General features: G+C 44.7%; 1 protein-coding gene across 1 annotated transcript in view; it reads right to left on the reverse strand.

Annotated features, from left to right (window-relative positions):
• The window catches only part of LOC311112503 (uncharacterized protein), a 70,698-nt gene that overhangs the window by 40,558 nt on the left and 17,733 nt on the right, over nucleotides 1-12,407 (reverse strand). Inside the window, exon 2 of the mRNA XM_084155636.1 lies at nucleotides 9,511-9,593. The gene's annotated coding sequence lies outside the window, so the exon portion shown is untranslated. The remainder of the gene's footprint in view (nucleotides 1-9,510; nucleotides 9,594-12,407) is intronic.

Raw genomic sequence — 12,407 nt, forward strand, 5'->3', positions numbered from 1 at the left:
AAACCTACCATTAAAATTATACACTGATCATGTCTTTGTCAGTGGGCAAACGTACAAAATCAGCAGGGGATCAAATACTTTTTTCCCCTCACTGTAGATATCCCCCTTTCCCTAAGAAGGGAGAAAGACTGGGTGCAAGGAGAGATGAGGATTAATAGAGAAGTAGAGAGAGGGAGGGAGGGAGAGAGAGAGGGAGGGAGGGAGAGAGGGAGGGAGGGAGGGAGGGAGGGAGGGAGGGAGGGAGGGAGGGAGGGAGGGAGGGAGGGAGGGAGGGAGGGAGGGAGGGAATGAGAGAGAGGGGAGAAGGCATTAGGACAATTCCACGCTAACAGAATGATGCTGAAACTCAGATGTTTCATTTTTAAATGTATGTACTGAAAGTTAATTAATGAAGAGACCGCAGCGTTCCATCTGATCTGTGATGTAATGGGCATTTCTACAGTAACAGATTTGTCTCTTTTAAATATATATCCTATGTCAAACAAAGAACAATGATTGCAAAGTTCAACAAACCACACAACTCTATGCACAAGGACGACTTTTAACCATTTCCACAGAGCATTTTACAAAAACACATTTATTTGAAGAACAGTGCAGATGCAAAGTTTGGTAACAGAACAACGTTTTGTGCTGTTTGTGTTGTCATTCTGTTACTGTGGAATTGTCCATTACATCAAAGATAAGGTTAATGTGGAACTCTGCAGTCTCTTCGTTAATTCACTTAAGCATCCTAGTAGGATCAGAACATTGTTGTTTATTTGGTTTGTTCTCAGCCTTGTCCTGGGTCCTGTTCATTAGAGCTTACTGGAGCAGAACATTTTGCAACGGAAAATGAGTGTTTCTTGTTTCTCGGCCGTTTTGTGCCCACTGAACAAGACCATGGTTAGCGTGAATGCAAGTGGGCGCGCGCACACACACACACACACTCACCTTTCTATACTACCTTCACTATCTCCAACACAGAGGATTGTTAACCCTTTAATGATTCAAAAAGTGGAAGCAGTAGAGTTGGTGACTATGACGTAAGCTGTATGAAAACACTATTGTGCCATTATGAGCAATGGCTGAATAGATGTTTCAATAAACCAAACTTCTAAATGGGTGTGGATGTAGTCTAATTTTGGCGTCAAACCCCACAATGCTCACACACACACAACCAACTCCCTTGTGTGTGTGTGTGTGTGTGTGTGTGTGTGTGTGTGTGTGTGTGTGTGTGTGTCTGACGCAAGGAGGACTGAGGGGATAATAAAACATTGGCGGCAGTGACACATTGTCTTAACAGCTTCCTCCATAGAAAAACATGACAGCCAGACACACAAACACACACCAACCCATAATACTATTTCTACTCTGCAACTCATTTTCTCTGTCTCTCAAAACTTCAAACTCCATCCTGACCCCAATGTAGATGTCCAAAAATACATCAACATCACATTGTATCATGATGAATGAATTCGCAAAAGGAGAAATATGCTCTCATTACAACAATGGTAACATTTTGGGAAAATCAGCTACAGGGAAAGTTCATAATAATAAATGGCAATTAGAAAACACTTTATCCTAAAAGACTTACAGTCATGCATACATACATTTTACTTACAGGTGGCCCCTGGAATTAAACCCACAATCCTGGTGTTGAAAGTGCCATGCTCTACCATACAGGGTGAGTAACCGTCTAATATTAAGTTGTCTTACATTAAGTTGTAAAATGCTGAATTTCCCCTTTAACCCCACTATGCCATTCTGGAGAGGTAGATGAAAAAAGAGGGGGGCATTCCTGTGAGTTTGGTAGGGCTCAACTGTATTCTCCTGAGGGGGTGGACCAAAAATTAACACCAAGAACAAATAAAACATTTAGGGAAGCCTGCTGGGTTACGAATAACACACCAGTGTGTGTGGTAATGGCCGATTACAGAGTGGGTCCCATATTCCCAGCACCGCTAATTGTCCCCTGGGAAGTGTGTGTGCGCGCATCTCAAACTAAGACTGCTATAGATGAGTGGTTCGTTTTTCCTTACCATGAATACATGCACACGAGTCTAGTCTATAACATTTAACACTGTGGCTAAATTTAGAAAGTCTGCATCAACAGCTATCGACACCCCTCGTACCCCCCCCCCCCCCATGTCACAATAACCCCCACCGTTCCTGTGGGTGAGTCAACCCTGGTCCTAGGTCCTGTTCTGGAGAGGAACATGGCTAAGGGTGTGGCTGGACTCTCCCAAATTGTAGGCGGGGGTGGGGGTGGGGGGGGGGTGGGGGGGGTGGGGGGGGGTGGTGGGGGGGGGGTTATGGCTGTGTCCAGAGCAGTGCTCATTTTCTTTTTTCACCCCTCTCTATCCCCTCTTTCTTCCCCTTTCCTCGCCCGCTCTCCCTAATCCCCTCTAGTCAAACAGGCCTCATCCACCATGCTCAGACAGCCAATGAAAAGGGGCCCATTTGCACAGTGCTGGAGGGGCTAAGAGATCATTAAACATAGCCTGAGAACGTCATCAGTTCATAACTGTAAGACTACTGTATACGGCTAGTAGGCTACATACACACCATATAGTGTGCGAAAATGAGAAAAATCGTCTCCACACTGGCTATGAAAGAGTTCCATTGACAAGAACACGGCAACAGCCTAAAATAAATGTGGGTGTGGATCACTCCTGGGCCCGTATTCAAAAAGTGTCTCGGCGGAATGCTGATCTAAGATCAGTTTTTCCTTTTAGATGATAATGAATAAGATGACATGTACAGGGAGGACCTAATCCTAGATCAGGACTCCTAGTCTGAGACACTTTATGAACACAGGCCCTGGACCCTTTGTGCTCTGTGATCCCTGGCTCTCAAAGCTATGTGGGACATCGGAAGAAGGGAGAGTAAATCGAGAGGAACTTACTCCAGGGCCAAGGTCATGTTCATTAGGACATACCGTAGCAAAGCTTTTTCAACGTTTTTCAACAGAAAAATACAAAACAAGTGTTTATTATTGACCTTGCGTCGACTAACACCATATATCAACATCCCCTGGTAATATCAATGGGAAAACCGCACAAATGACATACAGCCTTAATATATCAACAAAATGCATCAAATGAAGCAGAGTTCTAATCCAGATATATTATGCCATCTTTGTACCAGTAAAGGAAGCAAGAACAAAACACTTCCTACAATAGGCAGATAAAGGGAAAGATGGGGGAGTGGGAGAGAGGAGGACAGCAATGGAGAGATGGTGAGATGATGGGGGAGGGAATAGACAATTAGAATATGAGTAGGGGGAGGGTCAGAGACTGACAAAACAGCATCAGTCAAGCACGACTGACAGCCAGCAGGCAGAGAGGAAGAGAGGAGGAGAGGAGAATAGAAAGAGTATAGGAGGAGAGGATCACACACAGTGACTCTGGCATACACAGCCAATTTAACAGGAGGGGAGAGAGAGAAGAGAGAGAGAGAAAACATACTAACAGAGATAAAAAAAGAGGAGAGAGAGAAGGAGAGAGATGTATGAAGGGAGAAAGAAAGCAAGACAAAGACAGAGGGAGACGGGAAAAGAAAGAAAGAACGAAAGGGAGAGAGAGCGAGGAGCTGATCAGCTGATATGTTCCCACCCAAAGGCAGCAGCTAGAAGTCAGCTGGTGTGTGCAGCAGTCAGCAGGTTTCTCCATAGTAACAGCAACAGCCCTACCAACAGCCCTACCCCCATAGCAGCCACCTAACTATGCAAATACAGTGCCCTCAGAAAGTATTCACACTACTGGACCTTTTCCACATTTTGCTGTGTTACAGCCTGAATTTAAAATAGGTTAAATTAAGATTGTGTCACTAATCGATCTACAATACCCGATAAAACATAATTACACGTTGACATTAACAAATGTTTACAAATAAAAAATGTTTAAATCAATAAAGAGTCAGTAAGTATTCAATAATTGTGTTATGGCAAGCCTAAATAAGTTCAGGAGTAAACATTTGCTTAACAAGTCACATAATAAGTTGCATGGACTCACTCTGTGTGCAATAATAGTGTTTAAATGATTTTTAAATGACTACTCCATCTCTGTACCCCACACGTGTTGTTGTTTTTAAAATCGCACTGCTTTGCTTTATCTTGGCCAGGTCGCAGTTGTAAATGAGAACTTGTTCTCAACTGGCTTACCTGGTTAAATAAAGGTTAAATAAAATGAAATAAAATAAAAACATACAGATAATTGTAAGGTCCCTTAGCGGAACAGTGAATTTCAAAAACAGATTCAACCACAAAGATCGGGGAGGTTTTCATATGGACCGTAAAGAAGGCACCTATTCGTAGATGGGTATTATTATTAATAGCCATTATTATTTAAAATTTTACAATTTAGAAGGTGTATCAATACACCCAGTAACTACAAAGATATAGGCGCTCTTCCTAAATCAGTTGCCTGAGAGGAAGGAAATAGCTCAGGGATTTCACCATGAGGCCAATGATGATTTTAAAGATTTTAAAGACTTTAATGGCTGTGATATGAGATAACTGAGGATGGATCAACAACATTGTAGTTACTCCACAATACTAACCTAATTGACAGAGGAAAAAGAAGGAAGCCTGTTAAGAATGTATCCTGTTTGCAACAAGGCACTAAAGTAATACTGCAAAAATTGTGGCGAAGATATGAACAAAAAGCGTTATGTTTGGGGCAAATCCAACATCACTGAGTACCACTTCATATTTTCAAGATTGGTGGTGGCTGCATCATGTTATGGGTATGCACGTCATCAGCAAGGACTAGGGAGTTTTTTGGGATAAAAAGAAATGGAATAGAGCTAAAAACAGGCAAAATCCTAGAGGAAAACCTGGTTCAGTCTGCTTTCCAACAGACACTGGGAGACAAATTCACCTTTCAGCAGGACAACCTAAAACACAAGGCCAAATACAGTGCATTCGGAAAGTATTCAGACCCCTTGACTTCTTCCACATTTTGTTACGTTACAGCCTTGTTCTAAAATTGATTCAATTGTTTTTCCCCATCATCAAATTGACACACAATACCCCATAATGACAAAGCAAAAACAGGTTTTTTGATTTTTTTGCAAATGTATTCAGACCCTTTACTCTGTACTTTGTTGAAGCACCTTTGCCAGCGATTACAGCCTTGAGTCTTCTTGGGTATGACGCTATTAGCTTGGCACACCTGTATTTGGGGAGTTTCTCCTATTCTTCTCTGCAGATCCTCTCAAGCTCTGTCAGGTTGTATGGGGAGTGTCACTGCACAGCTATTTTCAGGTCTCTCCAGAGATGTTTGATCGGGTTCAAGTCCGGGCTCTGCCTGGGCCACTCAAGGACATTCAGAGACTTGTCCTGTGTGCTTAGGGTCGTTGTCCTGTTGGAAAGTGAACCGTTGCCCCAGTCTGAGTTCTTTAGCGCTCTGGAGCAGGTTTTCATCAAGGATCTCTGTACTTTGCTCCGTTTATCTTTCCCTCGATCCTGATTAGTCTCCCAGTCCCTGCCACTGAAAAACATCCCCACAGCATGATGCTGCCACCACTATACTTCACCGTAGGGATGATGCCAGGTTTCCTCCAGACATGACGCTTGGCATTCAGGCGAAAGAGTTCAATCATCAGACCAGAGAATCTTGTTTCTCCTGCTCTGAGAGTTCTTTAGGTGCCTGTTGACCAACTCCAAGTGGGCTGTCATGTGCCTTTTACTGAGGATTGGCTTCCATCTGGCCACTCTACCATAAAAGCCTGATTGATTGAGTGCTGCAGAGATGGTTGTCCTTCTGGGAGGTTCTCCCATCTCCACAGAGGAACTCTGGAGCTCTGTCAGGTTCTTGGTCACCTCTCTGACCAAGGCCCTCCCCCGATTGCTCAGTTTGGCCGGGTGGCCAGCTCTAGGAAGAGTCTTGGTGGTTCCAAACTTCTTCCATTTAAGAATGATGGAGGCCGCTGTGTTCTTGGGAACCTTCAATACTGCAGACATTTTTTGGTACCCTTCCCCAGATCTGTGCCGACACAATCCTGTCTCGGGAGCTCTACGGACAATTCCTTCGACCTCATGGCTTGGTTTTTGCTCTGACATGCACTTCAACTATATAGACAGGCGTGTGCCTTTCCAAATCACTGAGCTATTATATAGCTCCGCTAAATGGCATATATTCTATAATTAATTTCCGTTGTGCATGGTCTTTGAAAATGCTAATTACTATGGCAATGTATGCTGCAGGAATAAATAGGCATTTATGTATGATGATAACCACTAGCTATGTAACCATAGACTATCTGATATCAGAAGGTTTATCATTAATATCCTTGGGTAATGAGTAACATTGTTTCCAGGCTCATAACAACCATCAGTTTGTTCATCGTGGGCAAATATCTTTGCTGGGTTTGATTTTCATATTGGGCAATCATCGCTAAGCCAATTTAGACAGAGAAAGAGACTACTCACTAGGGTAAAAAAACAGTCACACAATGGAAGTACAGTCACCCAGCACAGAAATAACCCATGAATGTGTTAAAAGTCCTCAATCTCCTTGCAGAGTAACACTAGCTTGGCAGCTAGCATGTCGGCTCAATAACAATGTTGCTGTACGTTTATAATTGTACTATTCGGTCTCTTTTACTAGCTATCCTAGTATTTCAGTATCAGTGTCTAACCGTGGTGTGTCTATAGTAGACATCTTGTGCGTAACACACACCTGTTTGGGAACAAAGAGCACAGTGGGTATAGAGCTGTCCAATCCACACCTGACCTGTGCACATGGGCTCAGTGTCTCTTTATAGGCAGACAGACCGACACCACAGATCCCAGAACAGCTGAGAATGTCCTCATTAATCCAAGCAGCCCCAGCTCCTGCCAGCTGCTCCAGCGAGCCCCTGACCTCTTGACCTCTGTCAGCTGGCTGGGAATTCGTTATTGGTAACTGGCACATTGCACACATGCAAACACACAGTCTTGGCTTGTTAGGCCTCCTGACTCTAGCAACTGTCGGTAGTGTGTCACTGTCCATTCGTCTGTCTGTCCATCAGCAATGCCACCTCACGTCCGCCACGCTACCTCCGGCGTTACGACCACTCCACACCTTCCATCTCTGGCGTTCCATAATATTCAGGAATGCCAGCCTGCCCCTGAAGGGTGTACAACACCCCCCCCCCACAACATACACATGGAATTTGGGACGTACCCATATATACACGCAAACAACTATACTGTTCCCCGCTAGTTTATTTTCAGCTCCCGAGGGCTTACTCTCCATCTTCAAGAGTCAGATTCCCTCACCACCAAAGGGGATTGTTAGCTTTTAAAGGACAGACACACACACACAGTCAAAGTCACGCACACATGTACACATGCAAACACACCCTTTGATAGCGCACAATTCATGTGTTTTGTATCATCTCCATGGAGACCATAGAAACAATAGCATCCTGCCAGTTAGTAGTATGTGTCTGTCTATAGTGATACACTTCACCCCAAACCTCCCCTCCCCAATCCTAACCTTAACCATTAGTGGGGGAAATGCTAAACTGATCCAAGATCAGCGTCTAGGTGCAACTTCACCATACATCCCATATAACCTTAGAGGAAACTGGAAAAGGGGTTAGTTGGTGTAAATTACAGGCCACCGTCCCACTTATAAACACCCAAACACACCCCAGCTAATTAGCCTGCCTAGATAAAACACACGGCGATCACGAGTGCTTCTTCCCTAACAAAACTGCTGTGTAGATTGAGTGTGTGCTGTGCTATGCTCAGATGTGTGCACTCGAGCATACATATGCACTCGAGCACACACACACCCTGAGTGACAGGGCAGAGTGGGGCTGGTACTGTATGTTTTGTTTACTATAAAAAGGTCCACTTCAGAAGGTTGCTTGTGTGTGACGCTCTGCGAGTCTACCCTCATCCCCACAGTGAAAGCATCTCATCCTCAAGGAATTAGTATAGGTCTCTAAATACACTGACATGACACAGGACTATCCTTCCCCTCACCCCTATTTGTCACACATACTTTCCTACCTACTATTTTCCCATCCTACTGATGTATTTTTCCTCTTTATTTAGACAGTTAGGAATGTAGATGTAGGCTACAGTTGTAGAAGGAAGAATGTGAGAACGTGTTTGGGGTAGGATTGGATTCCATGTTGCTCCTGGACAAAATGTGCTTGGTAGACTGCAGCACTACTGCTACACCACACTGCTTTCCTACCTCTTGGTTCTTGGGGACCCAGAGGGGTGCACGTTTTTGTTCTAGTCCAGCACTAACACACCTGATTCGACTTATGAAAGGCTCAATGATTAGTTGGGTCGGGTGTGTTAGTGCTGGGCTAGAACAAATGCTTGCACCCCTATGGGTCCCCCTCGAGGACCAGGATTGGGAGACACACACCGCCATGAGGACAGTGTGAGAGCCAGGAGACACGAGAGAGCAAGTTCTCCACAGTGGTGGTGGAGGGGGACACAAGACTGCGCAGGACACACAAACTCTCAGAGCATGCATGACAATTCACTTTAACAGTACTTCTCCCCTTCCCGAAACAGGCCGGTGCGGGGGAGCAAACTTCTTCACTACACCCACTAGGCAGCCACACAGAGACTAAGTCCCAAATGGCACCCTATTCCCTACATAGCGCACTACTTTGGCCCTGGTCAAAAGTAGTGCACTATGTAGGGAGTAGGGTGACATTTGGGACACATCAAGACATCATTCCAGTCCACCCCTTCACATGGTTCCACTTTAGCCTGGAATTATCCCCGACCCAAAGACAAGATCCTCGCCTTAACTCCTTTTTCATTTAGACCCGATTTACGAGGCAAGCTAAGGGAGGCTTCTTGCCTGGGCCCCCCTGGCTGCGTTTAATTGCAGGAAGATGTTCCCTCCTTTCTGCCCTCGTTCACTCCCCTTCATGGATATGAGAAAACTGGGTGGGTGTAAAGCAACAGCTCCACCCAGTTTCCACCATATTGCTTTCACATATACAGTCCTATCAGATCTGTGAAGGCGAGTGAATGAAGGCAGAAGGGAGGGAACATGTTCCTGGGATGAAACGCAGCCCCTCTCTCCCAACTCCCTCCCCTGCCTGTCCTCTGTCTTTCCTGGGTCTCCTCTTCAACTTACAGAAAAACAGACCACGCATTGAAATAGAATAACAGAGCATTGGCTTGAATGGGAATGGCCATTCTAGTAATTATATTTCTATGAGCAAGAGCCTCTCTTTCACTGTGGAGATTCTGTCAGAAGAGTCCATGACTGGTTCCAATGGCTCACTGAGTTAGAGCATGGTGTTGGCAACACCAGGGTTGTGGGTTCGATCTTCTAAAATGTCCATATTATTATACAATAACTATAGGGGTCAGAAAGTCTCTATTGAAAGAATAGGAATGGGAGCCAATGTACTGGCTAGCCTGGTAGTTCCAGATTGGTTTGTGCCGTCTTGCCAAGTCCTATTGTCGTCAACTAACATCTACGACCACCTAGCTATGTAGTGGTGGCTGGTAACTGACTAAACATCAGGCTAAAGGAAGGTGTTAAAAGTGTATCTTACCTCTGGTGTCTCTCCCCTTTGTCCCACTCAGGTTAAAAGGTCAAATGAAGCCAACGCAACAGTCAGGACCAAGCTTTTATGTCCTGGAGAGAAGAGAGAACAGGAGAAAAAATATCTATCAGATTTGATTCACCATCTATTTGTGTTTTAAAGTGGAGACAAAAAAAGATGGGACCTACGGATAATGGTCCCATGGCAAGGGCCATTACTGAGTGAAAAATGGGACCAATGGATCGATGGTGCTTGTTCTCATAGTGCTGTAGAGAAATCACATGGACTGCGTCGCTGTACACACACACAGAGCGAGAGATCAATCTCAACGTCACAGGGATTAGCTTCAGAGCATGCCTGGGTGTGGAGCACTCTTAGAAAGACACACTGGGCTGAGCAATTGCATCAAGCTAAGAAGCTAACACACGCACTATGGCAGCTTATGTGACAAACACACACACATAAATGAGGAGCAATGACTTTCCACAGGCAGACACTCACATTGAGTCACAGACCAAACTACAAAGCTAATCAAAACCCTGACTCGCATTACGATTCACAAATCACCACCACTACAGGCTTGTCCCGTACGGTGATTCAGACTGATGCAGATGAATCACAACCAAATATGTCTCATGTCCAGAAAGAATGCCGACTCATATGTTAAACATGATTCAAATGAATCATATAGATGGAACATTAGGCTCATGTAAAACATGCTGACTCTTGGCCTGGCTGGTCTAGCGGTTGTGCCACAACCTCTATCACACGTCTACAGTGTTGGGATAGGTTTGAATCCGGCCTACTGCCCTTTGACACAACCTCTATCTTTCCCCAGGGTCTTCCTCCATCTCTATCTGTTCAATAAAGTCCCAAAAAAGATATACATTTTTGTTTTTAATGCTGACTCATATGTTACACATTCTGTTCAATATGATTCAAATGAATCACATAGATGGACCATTAGCCTGGTGTGAAAAATGCTGACTCGTTGTGTGGTGAACATGGCCACACAGTTGGTGTTTGTTTGCCTCCGAGTACACACACTCTAGCCTTGGCTATCCCAGCTGGCCTCAGCTGTCCCTTTGTAGAACAACTGTGCAGACGGACTGTCCACACGAAGCATGTGGCTCCCACTCAAAACACAGGGGGGGGTTCTTTCACGGTGTGTGTGTGTGTGTGTGTGTGTGTGTGTGTGTGTGTGTGTGTGTGTGTGTGTGTGTGTGTGTGTGTGTGTCTAATATACACACAGACATGAAAACAACTTACACACACACACACACACACACACACACACACACACACACACACACAGAGCCTCTGTGTTAGCGTCTGTTTCTGATACTATCACTCAGCTTGACTTACAGTGAGTGATCAAGCCTTCTCTGCGTGATTTCTGCCCAGCAATTATGCGCGTCAGTCAACACCGTGACATTGTAATGGAGCTGACATGTAGGTATGAACAGCTGTAGGCGCTGCAGTAGCAGCCGTGACGCCCAAAGCGGCTGCCGCTTCCCTCTCAGCACACAGGAAGTAAACAAGTGTGACATCATCCCAGGTGCTAGAGAGGATCCCAGGATCCAAAAGAGCAGGACCTTTATTGTCAATCTCTTACACTGGGTGGAGTCTAAGCGCAGGGGTTAAGTTTCAAGGGCCAAAGCCAAGGTTAGAGAATCAAGTCCTCTGTTTGGGATAGGGATGAAAAACTCCTGAAAAACGTATCACACTATCCACAGTCCTATCCCTTCCCCTCTGCCAGTATTTATCCCCTACAGCCACTATGGCTGCACATTTTGTCTCTGTTGATTTCCATTGAGACAAGTGTTGATGTTGGTGTAGGCTTCTGCGCTCCGCCCAAAAAACGAAATGTAGGGGAAACACTGCCTCTTGTACTGTATATTCAAATCTCCCTGGGATACAGGTGTGTCCTTCTCCCACCCATACTTCCTGCTCCGGCCCCAATCTCACATTTCCTGTCTGAGCAGGAAGCAGGAAGTGGGAAAGAGGGCACTATGCAGAGGTGATGATGTCAGATGAAAATAAAAACGAGTATTGTTACAGAGGAAAGTGAGAGAGAAACTAGGACTGTGTGTCCAGTAATTTGTGTGTGTGCATGTGCTCGTGCGTGCATGTGCGTGCGTGTGACACATCCAAACCCATGACCTCCACCACTCCGATCACATTGCATTCACAGTAGTTAGGACATTGTTACACTGCCTCATGCTCCTCTTGCATTATCTAACTAATGCTCCGTTTACATCGTGACGCATTTCATTACACGGAGTCTTGCCCCGCTACTTCACAGGAGCGCCATTTGAACGTAAACTTTTTTAAAAATCAAAATGCAGAAATGCCTAGTGGAACATTTGAACTTTCATGTGCCTTAATAACAAATGTGTATGCCATCTGTAAATACAAATACAATTGTTAAATTACGTGGTTTAGCCACGGAAAAAAGACTGGAACCTTCCCGCTAGCCAGGATTGGCTGAGATAATGAGTGGGCTGGACATGCCGAGAGATAAATTCGGATTGGTCAGCCATGTAGCACGCTTCTGTCTATAACATGAGCTGGTCAGTATGTGTAGGTAATCCTTTCTAATGCAGCTTGTTTGAAAGATATCACATAGTAGATCTGCATAAGTGTTGCTCTCTACTTTCTGGAGGACCGAGTTTTGAAAATCAGTGGAATTAGAGTATGATAGCTAAGGAGATGAAGAAAATTCTGGTGTTTGATTGCAAATATGCAGACGGAGTCGAAAAGAGAACACACAGAAGACTGTTGTATAAAACACCTGTCTCCGGATTACATCTTCAAACAGAGAGGGAGAAGCGTCCATCCATGTATACTGGTAAGATAGTCTAGTTAGCTACATTTTCAGATATTACACGTTTCGAATAGTCAGA

The sequence above is a fragment of the Coregonus lavaretus genome, assembly GCF_964263955.1.
Source record: "Coregonus lavaretus genome assembly, chromosome: 38".
NCBI classification, from domain to species: Eukaryota; Metazoa; Chordata; class Actinopteri; order Salmoniformes; family Salmonidae; genus Coregonus; species Coregonus lavaretus.